The 23,233-nt window shown below is 56.5% G+C and overlaps 1 long non-coding RNA gene across 3 annotated transcripts in view; it reads left to right on the top strand.

The window, feature by feature from the left end:
- LOC123628541 overlaps positions 1–23,233 on the top strand; it is a 71,219-nt gene that overhangs the window by 35,960 nt on the left and 12,026 nt on the right. For 2 of the 3 annotated variants that reach the window (XR_006731692.1, XR_006731691.1), the window contains one exon: positions 15,840–15,923. This is a non-coding gene — a long non-coding RNA (uncharacterized LOC123628541). Of the gene's footprint in view, positions 1–7,458; positions 7,529–15,839; positions 15,924–23,233 lie in introns of those variants that run through there. The other variant, XR_006731693.1, reaches the window with a different exon arrangement.

The following is a 23,233-nucleotide window of genomic DNA, read 5'->3' as shown; positions in this document are numbered from 1 at the left end:
CTGTTTCGTGCTCCTGTGAAGCCTTGCCTGGGGTTTCCTGGGCAGGAGTGGCTTGGCAGAGCGGTCGGGGTCCAGCAGGGACAGGGGACGGGTCCCCGGACAGACCAGAGCTCTCTGCAGGCCTGGGGGATGCGTGGCCCGGGTCGGGTCGGGCCGTGGAAGCAGCAGGGAGAGGCGGCAGGCCGGGGTGGACAGCCAGACGCCTGGCGGGCCCTGCACAGGAAGCCCCGGCACCGGAGCCTGGTGGCGGCCATGTCTGGGCGGGACTAGCGGAGCCTGCACCGGGGAGCCCGGGCTCAGGCTGACAGCTCGGTACCCGAGACTATTCTCCGATCGCCTGGTGCCCGTTCCCTTAGGAGCAAGGGGCGGGTCGGCCCAGGTGGCCCCTTGTTCTCGTTGCACCCCCATGAAGGGCTGATCTCCCAGCCCAGGGTCTCAGCAGCCATGGCGGCCATGGTGGACAGGGCTGAGATGCTCCCTGTCCGGCCAGGGAAGAAGGCAGAGGATCGGGCCTGTGCCAAGCCCTAGACCATCGGGCGGGCCCGGACCCAGGCCGGCCGTTGAGGGGAGCCTCAACTGATGCAAAGCCAGGACCAAGCCACTTGCCCTAGAGTGCAGCCCTGCTCCCCCTCTCTGTTTTGTCCAGGTCCCCAGCCACCGGCTATTGTCTTTGAGCTGTGCCCGTCCCCCGGTGGTCTTCAGTGGCTCGGGGCCTTGCAGCATGCCCGCTAGTGTGCTCCGGGGTTACTCGGGTCTTTGGTCTGTCATCAGGAGTGGACAGATGACTACGCCGCTAAGCTTGGGACAAGGGAGGCTCTGGGTTTCCACGGGGCAGGAAGGGTGCCCCGCTAGGCCTGCTGAAGTGCAGGGACTGAGGAGCGCCCAGAAGGACGGGGACCTTGGGTCCGGGCAGAGACTGCCGAGTGGCAGGAGCCACAGGCAGGGCAGGCTGAGGCAGCACAGCGAACGGTGGTGGGCCCTGGCGCCTTCACCCTGGCATTCAGCCCCATGTCCTTACATGGCCCCATGCGGTGCATCAGGCTGGGTCAGACTTGGTTTCCGGGGATACAGGTTGGAGTACATGTCCCTTTGTGGGAACCCATCTACAAGGCAGAGGCCCTGGGCATTTTCCTGTGTTTTCTTCTCCTCCCTAGAACTTGAAGAACCAGTTTTCCATGGAAGAGAGGTGCTTTTCCAAGCAGGTTTTGCTCAACCCCACTTTCTAGAATTCAGGAGTGGGAAGGGACCCAGGAGACCCTCCTGGGGTCACAGGTGAGATGTCTTTCTCAAGGGAGGGAGCGAACTGAGGCAGAGTAAGGTGTTTCAGCCTCCAAGGCCTGACTTTTGGGGAGAAGGGTGTCTTCCTTGGAGTCCAAAAGGTTACGAAGATTGTGTACCCTTGCATGCTTGTGTGCACCTTGACTGTGAAGACACTTCCACCACAACACAGTTGGGCTGGTGTGTGTGTGCAACGTTCCCAGGACGAAGGGGATAACCTCCAACTGTCACTTAGCTGGCCTTGGCTTTCGCCATCAAGGATGGGGTTTTCGGGATAACTTTGTTGGCTGAGGCAGCAGCATCCATCCGTGGAGGTGGTGACGTGGGGGCTTGGGCTCTTCTGCATGTGTCCTCATACCTCTCGGTGTTCTGGGATGATTTCTAACACGTTCTATTGCATCTGTCCTGATTTGGGGGCAGTACCTTTAGGTGTGCTCCTGGAAAAAAGAGAAGGTGCGCAGTTGCACCCATGCACACACACGGGCAGTGAGAGTGGGGCATGGAACAGAGAGACAGAGAGAGAGAGAGAGAGAGAGAGAAAGGATGACAGGGAGAGGGAGTGAGCAGATGGGGGTGAAGAGAGAGAAACAGAGAGACTGGAGAAAACAGGTTGCTGTGGCACATACCACACACATTGTTTGGGAGCAAGGAGGGGTGATGGGCACAGAAGCTGCAGCTGGGCTGTACACTGTTCCTTCTATTTAGGGCTGTACACTGTTCCTTCTATTTACTGTGTCTATTTTACAGAGTCGTGTTCCTGGGCAGTGTGATTTTTGAAGTCGTATTGGGGGTGTTCTGTTTTGTAATCAGACTAGACAAGCGAATGACAAGTTGTCCATGAGAATATACACTCCCGGGAAAGAAGTCCCAAACATTCTGCCTTAATTGTTTCGCATAACACACATGAGTCCGCAGAAGCACACACACCCCTTATGTTTCGCACTGGAATCCTCCTGGTGGGAGCTGTCCTGATACGGACCTCGGCTATGCGCAAGGAGAACAAGTATCTCAGAGGTGGCACCTGGCTCTGGTCCTGTCTGACCTACGCATGCCTGAAAGACCATGGGTTGCCAGAGTGAGAAGGGCCCGCTGCTCGTGCCCACTGTCAGGGAGTCACGGATTGTTTTGATTCTTTGCTCCCTTGCACGGGCTGAGGGGACACCGGTCGCCCTCTACCCTTTGCTCAAGATGGCCTTTGAGTGACCTATGATAGTGCACAGTTGAGAATTTTTGCTGGCTGGCAGGGTGTGAGGTAACATCCAACCCTGTTCCCAGTCTGGAACTTGTCCCTGAGGGCTCAAGGGGCCCCAGTGGTCACGGTGTAGGTAGGGATTGGGTAGTTTCGGGTGCATCGCTAGGGGGATCGCAGGTGACCTCTTCACATTAGTTCAGGAAGGCAGGTGAAGGGGACCCCCAGAGAGGACAGGTTGAGGGCAGTGGGATGGCTCCTCCTCAAGATGGGCAAGAGGGTGGCATCCGCCATGGTGGAGCCAGATAGGACAGCCGTTGATGTTTTGTCCTCAGCAGAGGGTGGAGGGAGTGTACGTGGGTGAAGGGCAGGCCCGAATTCCTGGTGGAACACTTCCATCCAGAGGAACTTGTCTGGCGCTCCTGCGGAGCCTCGCCTGGAGTGTCCTGGGTAGGACTGGCTTGGCAGTGTGGTCGGGGTCCAGCAGGGACAGGGGATGGGACCCGGGACAGACCAGAGCTGTTTGGAGGCCTGGCGGAAGCCTGGCTCATGGTGGATTAACCCTGGAGCACTAGGGACAGGCCGCAGGTCTGGGTGGACAGCCAGATGCCTGGCGCATCCCGTACAAGAAGCCACGGCAGCAAAGCCTGGTGGCTGCCATGTCAGGGCGGGACTATGGGAAGCCTGCACTGGGGTGCCACAGAATGGGGGTGTGGGAATGTTCCCTTCTGCTTCTTTGCCCGTTGCCCTACTGCCTGCAAGGTGTCAGTGAGTGTATTCTTGCCGAGGCCTGTTCTTCGTGTTCCAAGACTCATTGCCAAGGGAGCAATGGTCTGAGCCTCTGCAGACTTCTCCTTGCTAGGCTGGGTTGCCTAAAATTCCTAGGAGCCTTAAGGCAATGCCTCCAAATATCCCTTGTTTCCTGTTTTATTCCTACCTGTCCTGGTGTCCTCCCTGTGCTTGCCCAGGTACTTGCCAGCAATAAGGTTGGGTGACTCTGTGTAAATGTCACCACTGTTGGGTTCAGTGATGGTCTCCCCTCCTTTCCCCACCTTTTTTCCCCATACTACTCGTCCCAGCCCCCTTCCTCCTCGAGTTTCCCGGATTTACCCCATCCGCCAGCCCTGCCAAGGCCAGAAACGATGTGAATAGTGCTGGGCACACAGGACTTTCCCCCAGACCTTTACTCCCTATGCCCTGCTACTGGACGGCCACTGCTGGGGGTCGTGCCGTTTGCCAGTTCCCACCTGCCTGCAGCTCTGCTGCCTGTTCAGTGCTAGGCAAGGTCATCGTAGGAAGCCTCAAGGCCCGGCACATCACTTCTTTTCTTTCACACATACTCGATGGTTTCTAAAGACCATTCATTTGGCCCCGGAATTCACGCTCTTGACATTCCTGAAGTCCTGCTCCGCAGACTCGTGTGTGCAGAGCCTCCCGTCAACTGACCTCTCTTTCCACTAATCCACCGGTCAGGATGTCAACCTACAGGATCTGCTCGCGCCCCCTCCCAAAGCTGTGAGTGTGGCGGTCTCTGTGTGCTCCATTGGCCCGGACCAACGCTCTGGGACAGCCGGGCCCGCGGAACGTAGACCCCCATATGTGTGTAGGCATGTGGCTTTCACGAGGAGGTAAACTGGCTCATAGAAGTGGAGGGGAAAGATCAGGGCATCTCTGGAATGTTCGCCAACTGTAGTACATGACCAATGCGGACCAGGTCACCCAGCTACAGAGGATAAGGGCCGCATTAGCCTGTGGATCCCCAGTGGGGGTCGCCAGGCTCTGTACGACAGGAGAACATGCACAGCATGGCAGGGTGTGTGGTCTGTGACCCAGACTTTCTTTGACAGAAGCGATAGGAAATCACCAAGATTGAACTGCCGTGCACGTGTGTTACCTTTCCTCGCTTTGTTTTAGTACCCAGTAATCAGGAACTTGATCCTGTCTGCAAGAGACTGCCCGTTACACTGTGGCTGTGATACGGGAAACTCAGCCCTCATCCAGGAGGTGGAATCAGAAGTACGAGGACAAGTCCATGGTCATGGGGAAAGAGATTCACTTCCTTTGGCAGCAAGGGGAGGAAAAAGGCAGACTATCATATGAAAATCCACATCTTCCTAAACATAAGCAGAAACACAGAGCTTTTAATGGATGGTTTCCATTCACACCTAATGGGTTGGGCTGGGCACTGTCTGGGGTATGCACCCGCCTAAAGCTCTGATTTGGGCAGGACAAAGGCAATAAATATACATAACCTAAACATTTCAACCCCTGGGATATGCAAAAATAAATAAATAAATAACAATTGGATTCTTTTCTCAGCTTCAGGCAATTACTGTACTCAACTATGCTAATGCTCCCAACTGTGCTAAAGACAAAGCCTGGGTACTTGCCTTGGGCCCACCTGGGACCTCTGTCACCTCCACCACCACCTGGCCAGCAGTTATTTCTCTTAACAAAAGGCTGAACCTGCCAGGGCACATCTCCCAAAAAGGGTGAGGAAAGTTATAAAGATACAGAAAATTGTTTTTTTTTTTTTCTTTCCAGGCCACTCCCTGTAACTTATTCCCCACTCTCAATTTTACCCTTCCATATCTAGGGAAGGTGGGTCCACGACGCTATTACAGGTGCCAGCCCCTCCTCTTTCCTCAGCCGGGCCTAGGTTTTCCAAAGGGTCCATTACGTCCTGATTTCCCAGTGGCCCTGACTGCGGGGAGTCTGTCCCTCGTGGTCCTTTAACGAGGCCCCTGTGCGAGCAGCAAGGACCCAGTGGTGAAGCCCCTGTAGCAGTTTCAGCTCCAGGTTCCCCAACATGGCGGCCACCGAGGACTGGACTCCACGGCCTCCCGAGCCTGGCAGGCCTAGCAGCCAGGGGCTCCTTGGTAGCCGATCATGGCTCCTTCTCTTGCTCAGTAAACCTGGAGTCACCCAGTGGAGTCCTCGGGTGCAGCCCCAGAATTCCCTGATTTGCCCAAACCTACCCTTCTTCCTCTCGGAGGCCTCACGTCACTGTACACAGAGACTAGCTGGAAGAAGCACTCAAAGGATTCCGCTTGGGGGCACTGTTGCCCCAGAAATGCCTACAGTTTGGCCTCCTCCACCTCTCCCTCCACCCTTTCTAGGTGAAAAAACACTAAAGAATGCCCAAAATGGATTTAAGCCCTAAGAGTCCAGTGTATTCTTTTCAAGTATTGAGTACATAGGTGTGCCTTTTTCTCAGGCTCTAGGTGTGGAATATAAATATGTGAAAATGTTTATGGAAAGGTGTGGGTGTATGGCTTTATCCATTGATATCTCATCTCCTCATGAGCTTTGAGCCAGAATGTAGTATAATGAGGTACCCAGTTTTATGGTCACACCTGTGGGTATTACAGGATTCCTGTTGGGCAGGAGGCTTGCTCTTAAGGCAATGTTGACTCATACCCTGACATGGGCTGAGTGTCTGGATTTCACCTGTTATGCTCCAGTAGTTACCTGTGTTCTGTCCTCAGGGAGCCAGGACTCGCACCAAGGCTAGCCCATTCCAGGGGCAAACTGCCTTAGGATCCATCCAGAGAAGGAGCAGTAGTAGGCCACCGTGGGAGCAGCAGGAATTGCCAGGGGCCACAGGTGGGTCCAGACTAGAAGGATGTGGCCCTGGGTCAGCCACAGGGACTCCGGTAGTCACTCCCCACTGAGTAGACCAGTTTGGGGTTTCCAAGGCTCAGGAGGAGAGCCCGGTGGTTCTAGGCAGGTAGCTGAGCTCAGACGGGGCCTTTGGTTCTGCAGCGCCTCCTGGCAAACTCTACATGGATGTGCGGCCGTGCTGTCCACTCACCCCCACACACTCATTCATGCAGTCATTCGTGCGGGCGTACACACGCAAGCTCTCTGCCTTAAATACGTGTACGTTTTTCCCTTTTCCTGTTTTCTTTCTCCCATGACAGCCTTGGTCATACCCCTGTGGATAGAGATTTCTCCTGGTTAAAGACATAGCCCTCTCCATTGTGTGATGTCCAATACCAACTTGTCTGTTTGTTGTCTACCCGTCTTACCCTCCGTCCCTAAAGTGACAGGTAGCTGGCATTGTTTTTCTGTGTGTTGGCCTCCGGTGGCTTGTGCAAATGAAGGACAACGTGAAATTGTGTCTCTTTTCGGCCTTCACTCTGAACCCACAAGGCTCATATGGAATGCACTCTTGCGCGTTGCTGCCTTCACAGAACACACGTCCCTCGGCCATTGCACGTGTGTGCAGACTCAGCATCCAGCCAGATCCTTTCCATTTTCCCGCAAATCGCCGGGCCGCCCAAGTATCTCCCGATTGCAGCAGGATCATTAGTTTACCACGTCTCTTCATTTTGGACACTTAGTTCTTGTTTTCCTTCTTCCCGTCTTCTTTTCTTTGAAAGAGATCTGGCCTTGATGTGGGTATGAAGTCCCAGTTCTGACAGGGTGAGGATGTGTGAGTGACAGGTACGTGGAGTAGTGTCTGTGTCTGCCCTGAAACCAGCTGCCTTGTACATGGGGACGCAGCCACCCCCAAGAATGGTTTGCCCTCCTCCCTGGAGATTCAATGTGGTGGATCTGTGTGCAGCCAGACTGGACATAACTGCTTCCCGTTACTTTTCTAGCAGGATGAGCTGCCGGTCCCTCGAGGGTCTCTTAGTCCATTAACATGGGGTGGAGGAAACTGCCTCAATTGGATCTTTTGCCGTCTAATTCCATAGTCACAGAGAACAAATACCAGGACGGAAGTGGTGAGAGGATAGACGCCCAAGGTTGACTGATTCCAGTTGTCACTGAACAGAAAGCCGAGAGTAAGGTCTCCCCTGTTTCAAGATACACAGTTCCAGGAGAGCTGCTTCTTGACTACAGGCCGAAATGATTTCATGCAATTGCCAAGAAATGAGGAGGGTTGGTTGTCACCCTCTAATTTCTGTAGAAGTCAAAGCTGACCCTAGAGAATTGTGTTTACTAATTCTGCGACCCCCTTTTTTGCACCTTCCTGGGTGTGAGTGGGTTTGGAGTCAACACAATGTCGAACCAGGATGAAGGACGGGGCCACCTGCAGATACAGAGCTAAAGGTAAGGGGGAAACATGGCCCATGGCCACTTCAGAGAAGTCTTCCCGGGCAGTTGGCGTTTTTGCATCGGTTTGGGGTACTCCTCTTTTTAATCAGTGCTGACACAGTAATAGATATCTATTAAAACACATCCCCATGTATCGGCAAGAAAATGTAAACAATTCTGTCTTGTCCTTGTCCTTGTCCACATCCGGCCTAAGGGACAGGAATGTGCAGAAGCACGCACACCTCTATGTGCTTAGCACAGCAAGCCTCCAGGTAGGAGCTGTCTGGAGATGAACCAAGGGCTGGCATGAGGAGAACAGTGTCTTGGGATTGGCACCCAACTGTGGTCCCGTGTGACGTAGCCCTGCCTCTAAGTCCCGGGGCTGCCAGCGTGAGAAGAGCCCTCCATCCAGGGCTTAGAGTGTGTCCTGACTCCTTGCTTCCTGCCAGGTACCTCTGGGACACTGGTCCCCCTCGACATGGTGGTCGACCTGGCCTTTCAGTGACCTGTGAGAGTGCCCACGTCAGAATGTTTCCTGGCCGACAAAGGCTGAGGTTGGATCTAACCCTGTGCCCCATGTGGATCTTGTCGCTTAGGGCTCAATCGGGCCCAGTGGTCAAAGCGTAGGTAGGGATTGGGTAGGTTCGGGTGCATTGCTGGGGGGACTGAAGGAGAACTCTTCTTCCCCTTTGGTCGGATAGGCAGGTGAAGGGGACTCCAGTGAGGCCAGCCTTGGAGCACAGGGCTAGCTCCACCTCAAAATGGGCAAGAGGGTGGCATCCGCCATGTTGGAGGCAGATTGGACAGTTGTTGGCGTTTTTTTCCTCAGCAGAGGGCGGAGGGAGTGGACCTGGGGGAAGGGCAGGCGGAGATTAGTGGGACAACACTGCCATCCAGAGGAACCTGTTTCATGCTCCTGTGAAGCCTCGCCTGGGGTTTCCTGGGGAGGAGTGGCTTGGCAGAGCCTTCGGGGTCCAGCAGGGACAGGGGATGGGACTCCGGACAGACCAGTACTGTCTACAGGCCTGGGAGAAGGGTGGCCCGTGGCGGGTCGGGCCGTGGAAGCAGCAGGGAAAGGCGGCAGGCCGGGGTGGACAGCTAGTCGCCTGGCGGGCCCTGCACAGGAAGCCCCGGCTCTGGAAGCTGGTGGCGGCCATGTCTGGGCGGGACTAGCAGAGCCTGCACCAGGGAGCCCGGGCTCAGGGCTCAGAGCCTGGTACCCGGGGCTGTGGCAGTTCTCCTGGTGCCCATTCCCTTAGGACCAAGAGGCGGGTCGCCCCTGGCGGCCCCTTGTTCACGGGGCACCCCTGTGAAGGGCTGATCTCCCAGCCCAGGGTCTTAGCAGCCATGGCGGCCCTGGTAGGCAGGGCTGAGATGCTCCGTGTCTGGCCAGGGAAGAAGGCAGAGGGGCGGGCCTGAGCCCATGCCAGGCCCTAGAGCACCCGGCAAACCAGGACCCAGGCCGGCCGTTGAGGGGAGCCTCAACTTATGCAAAGCCAGGCCCAGCCACTTGCCCTACAGTACAGCCCTGCTCCCCCTCCCTGTTGTGTCCAGGTCACTGGCCACCAGCCATTGTCTTGGAACTGTGCCCATCCCCCAGTGGTCTTCGGCGGCTCGGGGCCTTGCACCGTCCCCGCTAGTGTGCTCCGGGGATACTCGGGACTTTGGTCTGTCATCAGGAGTGGACAGATGGCTACAGTGGCAGGCTTGGGACAAGGGAGGCTCTGGGTTTCCACGGGGCAGGCAGGGTGCCCGCTAGGCCTGCTGACGTGCAGGGAGCCCAGAGCGTCCAGAAGGACGGAGGCCTTGGGTCTGGCCCGGGCAGAGACTGCTGCGTGGCAGGAGCCACAGGCAGGGCAGGCTCAGGCAGCACAGCGAACGGTGGTGGGCCCTGGTGCCTTTACCCTGGCATTCAGCTCCATGTCCTTACATGGCCCCATGGGCAGCATGAGGCTGGGTCAGACTTGGATTCCGGGGATAGAGGTTGTAGTACATGTCCCTTTGCGGGAACCTGTCTAGAAAGGCAGAGGCCCTGGCCATTTTCCTGTGTTTTCTTCTCCTTCGTAGAACTTGAAGGACCAGTTTTCCATGGAAGAGAGGTGCTTTTCCAAGCAGGTTTTGCTCAACCGCACTTTGTAGAATTCAAGAGTGGGAAGGGACCCAGGAGACCCTCCTGGGGTCACAGGTGGGATGTCTTTCTCAATGGAGGGAGCGAACCCAGGTAGAGTGAGGTGTTTCGGCCTCCAAGGCCTGAGTTTTTGGGAGAAGGGTGTCTTCCTTGGAGTCCAAAAGGTTGCGAAGGTCCTAAAGGGGAGATGTCCCTCCCTGCCACCAGAATCCAGGGATACCCTGAGGTGGACATGTGTACACTTGCATGCTTGTGTGCACCTTGAGTGTGAAGACACTTCCACCAAAACACAGTTTGGCTGGTGTGTGTGTGCAACGTTCCCAGGACGAAGGGGATAACCTCCAACTGTCACTTACCCCGCCTTGGCCTTGGCCATCAAGGATGAGGATATCGGAGTAGCTTTGTTGGCTGAGGCAGCAGCATCCATCTGTGGAGGTGGTGGCGTGGGGGCTTGGGCTCTTTTGCATCTGTCCTTCCTCGTCTCGGTGTTCTGCGATGATTTCTAACACATTGGATCGCATCTGTCCTCATTTGGGGGCAGTACCTTTAGGTGTGGTCCTGGAAAAAAGAGAAGGTGCACAGTTGCACACGTGCACACACACGGGCAGTGAGAGTGGGGCATGGGGGGGAGAGAGAGAGCGAGCAAGAGAGAGAGAGCGAGAGAGCGAGAGAGAGAGAGAGAGAGAGAGAGAGAGAGAGAGAAAGGATGACAGGGAGAGGGAGTGAGCAGATGGGGGTGAAGAGCGAGAAACAGAGAGACTGGGGAAAACAGGTTGCTGTGGCGCATACTACACACATTGTTTGGGAGCAAGGAGGGGTGATGGGCACAGAAGCTGCAGCTGGGCTGTACACTGTTCCTTCTATTTATTTACTGTGTCTAATTTAGAGTCGTGTTCCTGGGCAGTGTGATTTTTGAAGACGTATTGGGGGTGTTCTGTTTTCTAATCAGACTAGAGAAGCTAATGGCAAGTTGTCCATGAGAATATACACTCCCAAGAAAGAAGTCGCAAACATTCTGCCTTAATTGTTTCCCATAACACACATGAGTCCGCAGAAGCACACACACCTCTTATATGTTTTGACTGGAAGCCTCCTGGTGGGAGCTGTCCCAACACAGACCTGGACTACGCGCAAGGAGAACAAGTGTCTCAGGGGTGGCACCTGGCTCTGGTCCTGTCTGACCTACGCATGCCTGAAGGACCGTGGGTTGCCAGAGTGAGAAGGGACCGCTGCTCATGCCCGCTGTCAGGGAGTCACGGTTTCTTTTGATTCTTTGCTCCCTTGCATGGGCTGAGGGGACTCCGGTCACCCTCGACCTCTTGGTAGAGATGGCCTTTGAGTGACCTATGATAGTGCACAATTGAGAATTTTTGCTGGCTGTCAGGGAGTGGGGTGTGATCCAACCCTGTGCCCAGTCTGGAACTTGTCCCTGAGGGCTCAAGAGGCCCCAGTGATCACGGTGTATGTAGGGATTGGGTAGGTTCGGGTGCATTGCTACGGGGATCGCAGGTGAACTCTTCATGTTTGTTCAGGAAGACAGGTGAAGGGGAACCCCACTGAGGCCAGGCTGAGGGGAGTGGGATGGTTCCTCCTCAAAATGGGCAAGGGGGTGGCATCCGCCATGGTGGAGCCAGATGGCACAGCGGTTGGCGTTTTGTCCTGAGCACAGGGCGGAGGGAGTGGACCTGGGGGAAGGGCAGGTGGGCATTTGTGGTGGAACACTGCCATCGAGAGGAACTTGTCTGGCGCTCCCATGGAGCCTCGCCTGGGGTGTCCTGGGTAGGACTGGCTTGGCAGTGCGGTCGGGGTCCAGCAGGGACAGGGGATGGGTCCCTGGACAGACCAGAGCTCTCTGGAGGCCTGGGGGAAGCCCGGCTCGTGGTGGATTAACCCTCAAGCACCAGGGACAGGCTGCAGGCCTAGGTGGACAGCCAAATGCCTGGGGCATCGCATACAAGCAGCCCCGGCACCAGTGCCTGGTGGCTGCCATGTCAGGGCAGGACTATGGGAAGCCTGCACTGGGGTGCCACAGAATGGGGGTGTGGGAATGTTCCCTTCTGCTTCTTTGCCTGTTGCCCTACTGACTGCAAGGTGTCAGGGAGTGTATTCTTGCAGAGGGCTAGTCTTGGTGTTCCAAGACTCATTGCCAAGGGAGCAATGGTCTGAGCCTCTGCAGACTTCTCCTTGGTAAGCTGGGTTGCTTGCACCAAAATATCCCTTGTTTCCCGCTTTCCTCCACCTGTCCTGGTGTCATCCCTGTGCTTACCCAGGTACTTCTAAGAAATAAAGTTGTGTTACCCTGTGTAAATGTCACCACTGTTAGGTTCACTGATGGTCTCCCCTCCTTTCCCCGCCTTTCCCCACCTTTTCTCCTCGTGCTGCTTCGTCCCAGCCCCCTTCCTCCTCGAGTTTCCCGGATTCACCCCATCCGCCAGCCCTGCCAAGGCCAGAAACGATGTGAATAGTGCTGGGCACACAGGACTTTCCCCCAGACCTTTACTCCCTATGCCCTGCTACTGGACGGCCACTGCTGGGGGTCGTCCCGTTTGCCAGTTCCCACCTGCCTGCAGCTCTGCTGCCTGTTCAGTGCTAGGCAAGGTCATCGTAGGAAGCCTCAAGGCCCAGCACGGCACTTCTTTTCTTTCACACTTACTGGGTGGTTTGTAATGACCGTTCCTTTGGCCCCGGAATTCACGCTCTTGACATTCCTGAAGTCCTGCTCCGCAGACTCGTGTGTGCAGAGCCTTCCGGTCAACTGACCTCTCTTTCCACTAATCCACCGGTCAGGATGTCAACCTACAGGATCTGCTCGCGCCCCCTCCCAAAGCTGTGAGTGTGGCGGTCTCTGTGTGCTCCATTGGCCCGGGCCAACGCTCTGGGACAGCCGGGTCCGCGGAACCTAGACCCCCATATGTGTGAAGGCATGTGGCTTTCACGAGGAGATAAACTGGCTCATAGCAGTGGAGGGGAAGGATCAGGGCATCTCTGGAATGTTCCCCAACTATAGTGCGTGACCGATGCGGACCTGGTCACCCAGCTACAGAGGATAAGGGCCGCCTTAGCCTGTGGATTCCCAGTGGGGGTCGCCAGGCTCTGTACGACAGGAGAACACGCACAGCATGGCAGGGTGTGTGGTCTGTGACCCAGACTTTCTTTGACAGGAGCGATAGGAAATCACCAAGATTGAACTGCCGTGCACGTGTGTTACCTTTCCTCGCTTTGTTTTAGTACCCAGTAATCAGGGACTTGATCCTGTCTGCAAGAGACTGCCCCTGACATTGTGGCTGTGATACCGGAAACTCAGCCCTCGATCAGGAGGTGGAATCAGAAGAACGAGGACAAGTCCTTCAGGCATGGGGAAAGACATTCACTTCCTTGGGCAGCAAGGGGAGGAAAAAGGCAGACTATCATATCAAAATTGACATCTTCCTAAACATAAGCAGAAACACAGAGCTTTTAATGGATGGTTTCCATTCACACCTAATGGGTGCGGGGTGCGGGTGGGCATTGTCTTGCGTATGCACCCGCCTAAAACTCTGATTTGTGTGGAAAAAGGGCAATAAATATAGGGAACCGAAACAGTTGAACATCTGCGATATGCTAAAAAAGAAAAAAGAAATGGGATACTTTTCACAGCTTCAGGCAATTACTGGACTCAACTATGCTAATGCTCCCATCTGTGCTAAAGACAAAGCCTGGGTACTTGCCCTCCGCGCACCTGGGGACCTCTGCCACCTCCACCACCACCTGGCCGTTATTTCTCTTATCACAAGGCTGGACGTGCCAGGCCGCATCTTCCAAAAATAGTAGGGAAAGTTATAAAGATTCAGAAAATTCTTTTTTTTTCCTTTCCAGGCCACTCCCTGTAACTTATTCCCCACTCTAAATTTTACCCTTCCATATCTAGGGAAGGTGGGCCCACGACGCTATTACGGGTGCCGGCCCCTCCTCTTTCCTTAACCGGGCCTAGGTTTTCCAAAGGGTCCATGAGGTCCTCATTTCCCAGTGGGCCTCACTGCGGGGAGTCTGTCCCTCGTGGTCCTTTAACGTGGCCCCTGTGCCAGCAGCAAGGACCCAGTGGTGAAGCCCCTATACTAATTTCAGCTCCAGGTTCCCCAACATGGCGGCCACCGAGGACTGGACTCCACGGCCTCCCGAGCCTGGCAGGCCTAGCAGTCAGGGGCTCGTTGGTAGCCGAGCCTGGCTCCTTCTCTTGCTCAGTAAACCTGGAGTCACCCGGTGGAGTCCTCGGGTGCAGCCCCAGAATTCCCTGATTTGCCCAAACCTACCCTTCCTCCTCTCGGAGGCCTCGCGTCACTGTACACAGAGAGTAGCTAGAAGAAGCACTCAAAAGGATTCCGCTTGGGGGCACTGTTGCTCCAGAAATGCCTCCAGTTTGGCCTCCTCGGCCTCTCCCTCCCCCCTTTCTAGGTGAAAAAACACTAAAGAATGCCCAAAATGGATTTAAGCCCTAAGGATCCAGTTTATTCTTTTCAGGTGTTGAGGAAATAGGTGTGTCTTTTTCTCAGGCTCTAGGTGTGGAATATAAATGTGTGAAAATGTTTATGGAAAGGTGTGGGTGTATGGCTTTATCCATCGATAGGTCATCCCCTCATGAGCTTGGAGCCAGAATGTACTATAATGAGGTACCCCGTTTTGTGGTCACACCTGTGGGTATTACAGGGTTCCTCTTGAGCAGGAGGCTTGCTCTTAGGACAATATTGACTCATACCCTGACATGGGCTGAGTGTCTGGATTTCCCCTGTTATGTTGCAGTCCTTACCTGTATTCTGTCCTCAGGGAGCCAGGTCTCGCCCCAGGGCACCAAGCCGAGCCCATTCCAGGGGCAAACTGCCTTAGGATCCGTCCAGAGAAGGAACAATAGGAGGCCATCATAGGAGAAGCAGGAATTCACAGGGGCCATGGGTGGTACCAGACTGGAAGGATGTGGCCCTGGGTCAGCCACAGGGATGGGGCCTGTGGTTCTGCTGCGCCTCCTGGCAAACTCTACATGGAAGTGCGGCCGTGCTGTCCACTCACCCCCACACACTCATTCATGCAGTCATTCGTGGGGGCGTACACACGCAAATTCTCTGCCTTAAATACATGTCTGTTTTTCCCTTTTCCTTTGCCATTTTCTTTCTCCCATGACAACCTTGGTGATATGCCTGAGTATAGAGATTTCTCCCGGTTAAAGACACAGCCTTCTCCATTGTGTGATGTCTAATACCAAACGTCTACACCTCTTAACCTCCGTCCCTAAAGTGACAGGTAGCTGTCACTTTTTTCTTGTGTGTTGGCCTCCAGTGGCTTGTGCAAGTGAAGGACAACGTGGAAGTGTGTCAGCTTTCGGCCTTCACTCTGAACCCACAAGGCTCATATGGAATGCACTCTTGCGCGTTGCTGCCTTCACAAAACACACGTCCCTCGGCCTTTGCACGTGTGTGCAGACTCAACATCCAGCCAGATCCTTCCCATTTCCCCTGTTACAAATGCCCGGGCCGATCAGGTGTCTTCCCGATAGCAGCAGGATCATTAGTTTACCACGTCTCTTCATTTTGGATACTTCTTTCTTGTTTCCCTCTTCCCATCTTCCTTTCTTTGAAAGAGATCTGGCCTTGATGTGGGTATGAAGTCCAGTTCTGACAGGGTGAGGATGTGTGAGTGACAGGTACGTGGAGTAGTGTCTGTGTCTGCCCTGAAACCAGGTGCCTTGTACATTGGGACGCAGCCACCCCCAAGAAGCATTTGCCCTCCTCCCTGGAGAGTCAATGTGGTGCATCTGTGTTTAGCCAGACTGGACATACCTGCTTCCCGTTCCTTTCCTTGCCGGATGAGCTGCCAGTCCCTGGAGGGTCTCTTAGTCCATTCACATAGGGTGGAGGAAACTGCCTCAATTGGATCTTTTGGCGTCTAATTCCATAGTCACAGAGAACAAATACCAGGACGGAAGTGGTGAGAGGATAGACGCCCAAGGTTGGCTGGTTGCAGTTGTCACTGAACAGAAAGCCGAGAGTAAGGTCTCCCCTATTTCAGGATACATAGTTCCGGGAGAGCTGCTTCTTGACTACAGGCCGAAATGATTTCAGGCAATTGCCAAGAAATCAGTAGGGTTAGTTTTCACCCTGTAATTTCTGTAGAAGTCAAGCTGACCCTCGAGAATTGTGTTTACCAATTCCGCAACCTCCTTTTTTGCAGCTTCCTGGGGATGAGTGGGTTTGGAGTCAACACAGTGTCGAACCAGGATGAAGGACGGGGCCACCTGCAGATACAGAGCTAAAGGTAAGGGGGAAACATGGCCCATGGCCACTTCAGAGAAGTCTTCCTGGGCAGTTGACGTTTTTGCATGGGTTTGGGGTACTCCTCTTTTTAATCAGTGCTGACACAGTAATAGATATGTATTAGAACATACCCCCATGTATCGGCAAGGAAATGTAAACAATTCTGCCTTGTCCTTGTCCACATCCGGCCTAACGGACACGAACGTGCAGAAGCACGCACACCTCTATGTGTTTTGCACAGCAAGCCTCCAGGTAGGACCTGTCTGGAGATGGACCTAGTGCTGGCATGAGGAGAACAGTGTCTTGGGAGTGGCACCCGGCTGTGGTCCCGTCTGACGTAGCCATGCCTGTAGGTCCCGGGGCTGCGAGCGTGAGAAGAGCCCTCTGTCCAGGGCTTAGAGTGTGTCCTGACTCCTTGCTCCCTGCCAGGTACCTCTGGGACACTGGTCACCCTCGACCTGGTGGTTGACCTGGCCTTTCAGTGACCTGTGAGAGTGCCCACGTCAGAATGTTTCCTGGCCGACAAAGGCTGAGGTTGGATCTAACCCTGTGCCCCATGTGGATCTTGTCCTTGAGGGCACAAGCGGGCCCAGTGGTCAAAGCATAGGTAGGGATTGGGTAGGTTCAGGTGCATTGCTGGGGGGACTGAAGGAGAACTCTTCTTCCCCTCTGGTCAGCAAGGCAGGTGAAGGGGACCCTAGGGAGGCCAGGCTCGGGGCAGTGGGATGGCTCCTCCTCAAGATGGCCAAGAGGGTGGCATCTGCCATGTTGGAGCCAGATTGGACAGCGGTTGGCGTTTTTTCCTCAGCAGAGGGCGGAGGGAGCGGACCTGGGGGAAGGGCAGGCGGGCATTCCTGGGGCAACACTGCCATCCAGAGGAACTTGTGTGGTGCTCCCGCGAAGCCTCGCCTGGGGTTTCCTGGGGAGGTGTGGCTTGGGTGTGTAGTCGGGGTGCAGAGGGACAGGGAATGGGACCAGGCCTGGGGGATGCGTGGCCCGTGGCGGGTCGGGCCGTGGAAGCAGCAGGGAGAGGCGGCAGGCCGGGGTGGACACCCAGACGCCTGGCGGGCCCTGCACAGGAAGCCCCGGCTCCAGTGGCTGGTGGCGGCCATGTCTGGGCGGGACTAGCGGAGCCTGCACCGGGGAGCCCGGGCTCAGGGCTCAGACCTGGTACGTGGGGCTGTGGGCCGTCTGCCTGGTGCCCCTTCCCTTAGGAGCAAGGTGTGGGACGGCCCAGGTGGCCCCTTGTTCACGTTGCACCCACATGAAGGGCTGATCTCCCAGCCCAGGGTCTCAGCAGCCATGGCGGCCGTGCTGGGCAGGGCTGAGATGCTCCGTTTCTGGCCAGGGAAGAAGGCAGAGGGGTGGGCTCGGGGCCAGGCCGGCGGTTGAGGGGAGCCTGAACTGATGCAAAGCCAGGCCCAAGCCACTTTCCCCAGAGTGCAGCCCTGCTCCCCCTCCCTGTCCTGTCCACATCCCCTGCCACCGGCCATTGTCTTGAAGCTGTGCCCGTCTCCCGGTGGTTATCGGTGGCCGGGGTTTTGCACCGTCCCCGCTACTGTGCTCCGGTGGTACTCGGGTCTTTGGTCTGTCATCAGGAGTGGACAGATGGCAACGGTGGCAAGCTTGGGATAAGGGAGCTCTGGGTTTCCCCGGGACAGGAAGGGTGCCCCGCTAGGCCTGGTGAAGTGCAGGAGGGAGCCAAGAGAGTCCATGTCCAGAATGATAGAGCCGTTTGGTCTGGCCCGGGCAGAGAGGGCCCCGCGGCAGAAGGCACAGGCAGGGCAGGCTCAGGCAGCACCGCGAACGGTGGTGGGCCCTGGTGCCTTCACCCTGGCATCCCTTTCGTTCCTTCCCTTGGGCCCTGGGGGGCAGGATATGGCCGTGTCCAAGTTGACTGGCGGGGCTGGAGCTTGGACGACGTGTCACCTTGCAGGAACCCGTCTGGAAAGGCAGAGGCAGGGCCACTGGGGCATGTTTTCCTGCACCCGCGAGAACTTTCAGAAGTGGTCTTCCGAGGGAAGAGAGACGCTTGTCCAAGCCGGTGTCCCTCAGCCCCGCCTTGCCTTGCAGAGTGGAAGCGTTGGAGGGGCCCAGGGGACCCTCCCCAGGTCACAGGTGGGAGGTGTGGTTTCTCAGGGGAGGAGTGAGGTGCTGGGCCTCTGAGGCCTGACTGCTCAGGAGCAGGGCGTCGTCTTGGCCGTACAGAAAGGAGAAAAGGTCCCCAGGGTGAGTCCTCCCTTCCCGCGCCTCCTGAACGCAGACAGGTCGCCACCAAGGACTGTGTGCTTCTCTGTGCCCGAGTCCAGGCAGACTGCCGGGAAACCGGACAGGCACAGTTCGGCTGTGGCGCATCGGCCCAACATCCGGGGATGAAGAGGATAGCATTGGGGTTTCTCGTGGCTGGCCGTGGCTTCGGGGATCTGGGAGGAGGTTTTCGGGGGTCGGCGGCAGTGGAGGTGGCAGCGGCTCTCTGTGGAGGTGGCGGCCTGGGGCTTTGGCTCCATTGCATAGGTGTTGACGCCTCTCGGTCTAGTTGAAGGACAGCTAACCCATATAATTACATGTGTGCTGTTTGGGGGGCAATACCTGGACTTGTGGTCCCGGAGGAAACAGGAGGTGCTCCTCCGCACACAGACAGATACACACAGACACACCCGCACACACCCTGCCCGCAACAGGCTCACACAGAGTGGGGCATCGGAGAGAGAGACTGAGAAAACAGGATGACCGGGAAGATGGGGTGGGGGTGGGAGAGAGAGAGAGAGAGAGAGACAGAGAGAGAGAGAGAGAGACACACACACACACACACACACAGACACACACACACACAGGGTAGGGAGAGGCAAAGTGCGTGAGAAGGAATCCATCACTGACACTTTCAAGGTCAAGTTGGGGACGTGGGCAGGGAGGCCGCGAGATTGGCTGTATCGTGTCAATTGTGTTTACCGTGTCTTGTCTACAGAGCAGTGTTCCTGGGCAGTGTGTTCTTTGCACACTTGTGGGGGTTATTCCTCTTTGGAATGTGCCCCGACACGGTGACGGTAATTTGTGCCCGAGGATGGCCACTAAATTTCGGGGGAAGAAGGCGCAAACACTTCCGCCTCATCCGGCGTAGCACACACGAGCCCGCAGAAGCACGCACAGCTGTATGTGCTTTGCACGGCCAGCCTCCCGGTGGGAGATGTGCGGAGGTGGACCTAGGGTCGGCGTGAGGAAACGGTTGTCTTAGGGGTGGCACCTGGGCCTGGGCCTGGCTACCTAGGCATGCCTGAGCCCCCGCGAGTTGCCAGAGTGAGAAGGGGCCCGGTGCTCCTGCCGGCCGTCAGGGGCTCACAGCTTCTCGTGACTCTTTGCTCTCCTGCTCGGGCCCGTGGGACACTGGTCGCCCTTGACCTGGTGGTCAACATGGCCTTGTCTGACCCGTGAGAGTGCCCAGGTCAGGATGTCTGCTGTCTGGCGGGCAGGCGCCTGCGGTTTCAGCCAGCCCTGGGCCCAGTCTGGATCTTGTCCCTCAAGACCCACCGGTGGTCACGGTGTAGGTAGGGATTGGGCAGGCTGGCGTGCATTGCCGGGGGGATCGCAGGTGAACTCTTAGCTCTGTTGAGGAAGACATGCGAAGCGGACGCCAGGGAGAACAGACTCGGGGCAGTGGGATGGCTCCTCCTAAAGATGGCCAAGAGGGTGGCTTCCGCCATGTTGGAGCCAGATTGGACAGCGGTTGGTGTTTTTTCCTCAGCAGAGGGCGGAGGGAGTGGACCTGGGGGAAGGGCAGGCGGGCATTCGTGGGGCAACACTGCCATCCACAGGAACCTGTGTGGCGCTGCCGCGAAGCCTCGCCTGGGGTTTCCTGGGGAGGAATGGCTTGGGAGTGTGATTGGAGAGCAGCAGGGACAGGGGACGGGACTCCGGACAGACCAGAGCTCTCTGCAGGCCTGGGGGATGCGTGGCCCGTGGCGGGTCGGGCCGTGGAAGCTGCAGGGAGAGGCGGCAGGCCAGGGTGGACAGCCAGACGCCTGGCGGGCCCTGCACAGGAAGCCCCGACTCCGGAAGCTGGTGGCGGCCATGTCTGGGCGGGACTAGCAGAGCCTGCACCGGGGAGCCCGGGCTCAGGCTGAGAGCTCGGGACCCGGGACTGTTGGCCGATCGCCTGGTGCCCATTCCATTAGGAGCAAGGGGCGTGTCGGCCCAGGTGGCCCCTTGTTCACGTTGCACCCACATGAAGGGCTGATCTCCCAGCCCAGGGTCTCAGCAGCCATGGCGGCCGTGGTGGGCAGGGCTGAGATGCTCCGTGTCTGGCCAGGGAAGAAGGCAGAGGGTTGGGCCCGGGCCCGTGCCAGGCCCTAGAGCACCCGGCAAACCCGGACCCAGGCCGGCCGTTGAGGGGAGCCTCAACTGATGCAAAGCCAGGACCAAGCCACTTGCCCTACAGTGCAGCCCTGCTCCCCCTCCCTGTTGTGTCCAGGTCAGCGGCCACCAGCCATTGTCTTGGAACTGTGCCCATCCCCCAGTGGTCTTCGGCGGCTCGGGGCCTTGCACCGTCCCCGCTAGTGTGCTCCGGGGGTACTTGGCACTTTGGTCTGTCATCAGGAGTGGACAGATGGCTACAGTGGCAGGCTTGGGACAAGGGAGGCTCTGGGTTTCCACGGGGCAGGAAGGGTGCCCCGCTAGGCCTGCTGAAGTGCAGGGAGCCCAGAGCGTCCAGAAGGACGGAGGCCTTGGGTCTGGCCCGGGCAGAGACTGCTGCGTGGCAGGAGCCACAGGCAGGGCAGGCTCAGGGAGCACAGCGAACGGTGGTGGGCCCTGGTGCCTTCACCCTGGCATTCAGCTCCATGTCCTTACATGGCCCCATGGCGAGCATGAGGCTGGGTCAGACTTGGATTCCGGGGATAGAGTTTGGAGTACATGTCCCTTTGCGGGAACCCATGTAGAAAGGCAGAGGCCCTCGGCGTTTTCCTGTGTTTTCTTCTCCTTCGTAGAACTTGAAGGACCAGTTTTCCATGGAAGAGAGGTGCTTTTCCAAGCAGGTGTTGCTCAACCCCACTTTGTAGAATTCAAGAGTGGGAAGGGACTCAGGAGACCCTCCTGGGGTCACAGGTGGGATGTCTTTCTCAAGGGAGGGAGCGAACCCAGGCAGAGTGAGGTGTTTCAGCCTCCAAGGCCTGAGTTTTTCGGAGAAGGGGGTCTTCCTTGGAGTCCAAAAGGTTGCGAAGGTCCTAAAGGGGAGATGTCCCTCCCTGCCACCAGAATCCAGGGATACCCTGAGGTGGACATGTGTACACTTGCATGCTTGTGTGCACCTTGACTATGAAGACACTTCCACCACAACACAGTTTGGCTGGTGTGTGTGTGCAACGTTCCCAGGACGAAGGGGATAACCTCCAACTGTCACTTACCCGGCCTTGGCTTTGGCAATCAAGGATGAGGATATCGGAGTAGCTTTGTTGGCTGAGGCAGCAGCATCCATCTGTGGAGGTGGTTGCGTAGGGGCTTGGGCTCTTTTGCATCTGTCCTTCCTCGTCTCGGTGTTCTGGGATGATTTCTAACACGTTCGATTGCATCTGTCCTGATTTGGGGGCAGTACCTTTAGGTGTGGTCCTGGAAAAAAGAGAAGGTGCGCAGTTGCACATGTGCACATACGCGGGCAGTGAGAGTGGGGCATGAGAGAGAGAGAGAGAGAGAGAGAGAGAGAGAGAGAGAGAGAGAGAGAGAGAAAGGATGACAGGGAGAGGGAGTGAGCAGATGGGGGTGAAGAGCGAGAAACAGAGAGACTGGAGAAAACAGGTTGCTGTGGCGCATACCACACACATTGTTTGGGAGCAAGGAGGGGTGATGGGCACAGAAGCTGCAGCTGGGCTGTACACTGTTCCTTCTATTTATTTACTGTGTCTAATTTAGAGTCGTGTTCCTGGGCAGTGTGATTTTTGAACACGTATTGGGGGTGTTCTGTTTTCTAATCAGACTAGACAAGCGAATGACAAGTTGTCCATGAGAATATACACTCCCAAGAAAGAAGTCGCAAACATTCTGCCTTAATTGTTTCGCATAACACACATGAGTCCGCAGAAGCACACACACCTCTTATGTGTATTGACTGCAAGCCTCCTGGTGGGAGCTGTGCCGACACGGACCTCGGCTATGCGCAAGGAGAACAAGTGTCTCAGGGGTGGCACCTGACTCTCGTCCTGTCTGACCTCTGCATGCCTGAACGACCGTGGGTTGCCAGAGTGAGAAGGGCCCGCTGCTCATGCCCGCTGTCAGGGAGTCACGGTTCCTTTTGATTCTTTGCTCCCTTGCACGGGCTGAGGGGACACCAGTCGCCCTCGACCTCTTAGTCGAGATGGCCTTTGAGTGACCTATGATAGTGCACAATTGAGAATTTTTTCTGGCTGGCAGGGAGTGGGGTGTGATCCAACCCTGTGCCCAGTCTGGAACTTGTCCCTGAGGGCTCAAGAGGCCGCAGTGGTCACGGTGTAGGTAGGGATTGGGTAGGTTCGGGTGCATCGCTAGGGGGATCGCAGGTGACCTCTTCACATTTGTTCAGGAAGACAGGTGAAGGGGCCCCCACTGAGGCCAGGCTGAGGGCAGTGGGATGGCTCCTCCTCAAAATGGGCAAGAGGGTGGCATCCGACATGGTGGAGCCAGATGGGACACCGGTTGGCGTTTTGTCGTCAGCAGAGAGCGGAGGGAGTGGACCTGGGGGGAAGGACAGGCGGGCATTGGTGGTGGAACACTGCCATCCAGAGGAACCTGTCTGGCATTCCGGCGGAGCCTTGCCTGGGGTGTCCTGGGGAGGAGTGGCTTGGAAGTGCAGTCGGGGTCCAGCAGGGACAGGGGATGGGACCTCAGACAGACCAGAGCTCTCTGTAGGCCTGGGGGAAGCCCGGCTCCTGGTGGATTAACCCTTAAGCACCAGGGACAGGCCGCAGGCCTCACTGCACAGCCAGATGCCTGGCGCATCTCGTACAAGAGGCCCCGGCAGCAGAGCCTGGTGGCTGCCATGTTAGAGCGCGACTATGGGAAGCCTGCACTGGGGTGCCGCAGAATGGGGGTGTGGGAATGTTCCCTTCTGCTTCTCTGCCTGTTGCTCTACGGACTGCAAGGTGTCAGGGAGTGTATTCTTGCAGAGGCCTGTTCTTCATGATCCAAGACTCATTGCCAAGGGAGCAATGGTCTGAGCCTCTGCAGACTTCTCCTTGCTAGGCTGGGTTTCCTGTCCCAAAATATCCCTTGTTTCCTGGTTTCCTCTAGCTGTCCTGGTGTCATCCCTGTGCTTGCCCAGGTACTTGCAAGCAATAAGGTTGGGTGACT

Source organism: Lemur catta, chromosome X, assembly GCF_020740605.2.
Source record: "Lemur catta isolate mLemCat1 chromosome X, mLemCat1.pri, whole genome shotgun sequence".
In the NCBI taxonomy this organism is placed as follows: Eukaryota; Metazoa; Chordata; class Mammalia; order Primates; family Lemuridae; genus Lemur; species Lemur catta.
This window is presented reverse-complemented; position numbering and strand designations above follow the sequence as displayed.